Below are 3768 nucleotides of genomic sequence, written 5' to 3'. Positions count from 1 at the left end.
AGCTTCTGTTGAATCTAAAAATTAAAGTAAAAACACTATAAATTCAGGCTTGTGAGAGCTGGCCACACCCAGCCAGGCTGCTTGTATTGTTCCAACATTTTAAAAAATCCTCAAGGCCTTATAAGCTGTTTACGTTACCACAGACTGCTCACCACCTCTTGTTCAATCTCTCTCTTAAAAATAAATCAGGACAACATGCATTTCTTAAAGCCACAGTATCATTACACTGGTGTTCTGGTCAATTCTGGAAGTCAGTTATCTGGTTGGTATTTCATTGCTAGTTATAGAGTTATACAGCCTTTCAGCCCAACTCAGCCATGTCGACCAGGCTTCCTAAACTGAACTAGTCCCAATTGTCAGCATTTGGCCCATATCCTTCTAATCCTTTCAAATTTATACAGCCATCCAAATGTCTTTTAAATGTTGTAACTGTACCTACCTCTACCACTTCCACTGACAGTTCATTCCATACATGCACCACCCTTTGTGTAAAGAAGTTGCCCCTCAGTTCACTTTTGGGGATGGCATGGTGGTTCAGTGGTTAGCCAGGTTCAATTCCAGCCTCAGGTGACTGTCTGTCTGAAGTTTGCACATTCTCCCTATGTGCTCTGGCTTCCTCCCACAATCCAAAGATGTGCAGGTTAGATGAACTGGCTATGCCAAATTGCCCATAGTGTTCAGGGATGTGTAGGCTGTGTACATTAGCATGGCCACTTCACCTGACCTGCACATCTTTGGATTGTAGGAGGAAACTGGAGCACCCAGAGGAAACCCACACAGACACGAGGAGAATGTGCAAACTCCATGCAGTTACCCAAAGTGGAAATCGAACCAGGGTCCCTGGTGCTGTGAGGCAGCAGTGCTAACCACTGAGCCACTGTGCCACCCTAACGTCACAGAATCCCTACTGTGTGGAAATAGGCCCTTCGGCCAAACGAGTCCACACCGACCATCTGAACAGTAACCCACCCAGGCCCATTCCCCTACCCTATTATCCTACATTTACCCCTGAATAATGTAGTTGTTTCCATACTGTAGGTAATCTAATGTATTCTAAATCCTTCCCCTCTCACCTTAAACCTATGCCCTCTAGTTTTGGACTCCCCTATCGTGGGGAAGACCATGGCTATTCTCCATATCTATGCCCGTCATGATTTTATAAATCTCAGCTGACAATGTTCCAAGGGAGAAAGATCCCACTCTATCCAGCCTCTCCTTATAACTCAAACCCTCCAGTCTCAGTAACATCCTTATAAATCAAAGTTGGTTAGTTGCTACTGTGTCCAAATCGGCTGCAGTTCATCCTACATTACACCAGTGATAACGCTTCGCTTCAACCATATTTGAATTGGTGTGGACTAATTGTGACGAAGAGAGCATTGCAAGCCTGTGAGGTCCTAAAAGATGCTTGCTCGGGTCGGGCTGCTTGAAAGATTTCGATATTCACAGAGCTGCAGTTATGGGTTGGTTTGAAGATTGACAGGTACAATGCACAGGAAGTCTGCCCACAAACTACTCACTTGCATTGGCCCAACTCCAGTTGTGCCATTAGTGGGGGTGCTGCCAGCTAACCACACCCATCATTGAGCCAATTGAGGCCCTTAAATCGGTAATGAATACCCACTTAAGGGTTTAATCCAAAATCTGTTGGCATTTATGGGGCAGCAGGAGAGGCCCACCCAATTGGTCAGGCTGCACGGGCTTCTATTGGGCAAGGGAAATCCCTCTTTAACTGGCCTATTGAGCCCCTGACAGGAATGCCCAGGGTGTTACCCTGCCTTCCTTCCAAGGTGACAAACTGCTTGGGCCTTTCAAATCCTGGAAGCCCCCAGTCTAACTCTCTGGCTGATCCTGAAAGCACCAAGAGAATTCCAATCTTTTGTACCTCGCCTCCTGATCTACTGAATGCAGAACCAGCAGTGGCCACCATTCTCCCAGTGGCTCTACTGAGCATCTCTGAAGTTGGCCTTGCTGTCCTTGAGAGGAGAAACAGACTGCCATTCTTCCCTTGAGCAGGCAACAAACCTATTAGTCAGCAGGGGTTAGGGGAGAAGAGTAGTATTATCATGAAGCCCTATAAAATCCAACTTTGTGTTAACATCTGTGGTCCTATGAACTGAATCATTCAGGTACAATAGCCAGTGATGTTTTATGCTAGAATTGTTAGGATGGCACATTGGCTCAGTGGTTTGCACTGCTGCTTCACAGTGCCAGGGACCTGGATTTGATTCCACCCTCAGGCAATTGTTTGTGTGGAGTTTGAACATTCTCCTTGTATCCGCGGGGTTCCCTCCAACAGTCCAAGGATGTACAGGCTTGGTGGATTAGCCATGGGAAATGCAGCATTACAGGGATAGGGTAGAGGTGTGGGTCTGGTTGGAATGCTGTGCAGAGTGTTGATGTTGATTCAATGGGCCGAATGACCTGTTTCCAGAAGCATTCTACGCTGTAACAATAATCTAATAAAAGAGTTATTTTTGGCAAAACATGAAAGAACACGAGATTTTCTGGTAGGTTTGTAGGAATGTGAGAAATATATTGTAACACACACGATTTTTAAGGGAACAGAGTTAAACTGGATTTGGTGAGAGTCACTGAAGTACCAGAAGTATTTGGTGCCCTTTGATCTTCTTATGTCAACCGTACAAAGTATGAACTGGATTCATGACTAGATAGTACCATCAATATCAGCACCTTTAAGGCATGCTATGAATGTGGCTGACACCTGATTGTGATTTGAAGCCACATGGTATTAAGATGAAGACCAAAACCAAAGTCAATAAGGCCATTGTCCTTACCACCCTGCAGTACGGCACAGTTCCTGAGTCTGCTATTGTGTCATTTCAGAGCTCAAGCACACTTCCACCAAATACACATGAGAATTCAGTGGCAGGACACAAACATAAGAACACGAGGAGTAGGTGTAGGCAATTCAGCCCCTTGTATCTGCTCCACCATTTAATACAATCATGGCTGATCTCATCTTGGCCTCAACTCCACTTTCCTGCCTGCTCTCCACAGCCCTCAACCCATTACTAATTAAAAATCTGCTTATCCCCTTAAATTTACTCAGTGTCCCAGTATCCACCACACTCTTGGGTAGTGAATTTCAGATTCATGACTCTTTGAGAGAAGTGATTTCTCCTCATCTCTGTTTTAAATCTGCCAGCCCTTATCCTAAAACTAAACCTGTCATTTTAGATTGGCCCACATGAGGAAACATCCTTTCTATATCAATCCCCTTTAGCATCTTATTAATCTCAATTAGACCTCCTCTCATTCTGCTAAACTCAAAGGAGTATCGGCCTAAACTGCTCAATCTCTCTTCACAAGGCAAAGTTAAAAATCACACAACACCAGGTTATAGTCCAACAGGTTTAATTGGAAGCACACTAGCTTTCGGGGCGCCGCTCCTTCATCAGGTGGTTGTGGAGGGCACATTTGTTAGGCACAGAGTTTATATCAAAAATTTACAGTCTGATGTAACTGAAATTATACATTGAAAAATACCTTGATTGTCTGTTGAGTCTTTCATCTGTTCGAATACCATGACAGTTTCACTTCTTTCATGTGTAAATCACAAAACCTTTTTTTAAAAGTTGCATTCTTAGGTTAACTGTAACAATTGGTGTTAGCTAGACAATATGTTGAAGGTGTTAGCCCCCTGTGTTCTGTATTTGCCATGATATTTAGATTGATTCTAATCTAAAAAGTGAGATAACAGAGTTTTACATGAATTCATGCAGTTTTTGAGCAAAGTACAATGTA

At 43.8% G+C, this 3768-nt stretch overlaps 1 long non-coding RNA gene across 1 annotated transcript in view; it reads left to right on the top strand.

Moving 5' to 3' along the window:
• Window positions 1-3768, top strand: part of LOC122541065 — a 341169-nt gene that overhangs the window by 118255 nt on the left and 219146 nt on the right. The gene's annotated exons all lie outside the window — the stretch shown is intronic.

The sequence above is a fragment of the Chiloscyllium plagiosum genome, chromosome 36 (genome assembly GCF_004010195.1).
Source record: "Chiloscyllium plagiosum isolate BGI_BamShark_2017 chromosome 36, ASM401019v2, whole genome shotgun sequence".
Taxonomy (NCBI): Eukaryota; Metazoa; Chordata; class Chondrichthyes; order Orectolobiformes; family Hemiscylliidae; genus Chiloscyllium; species Chiloscyllium plagiosum.
This window is presented reverse-complemented; position numbering and strand designations above follow the sequence as displayed.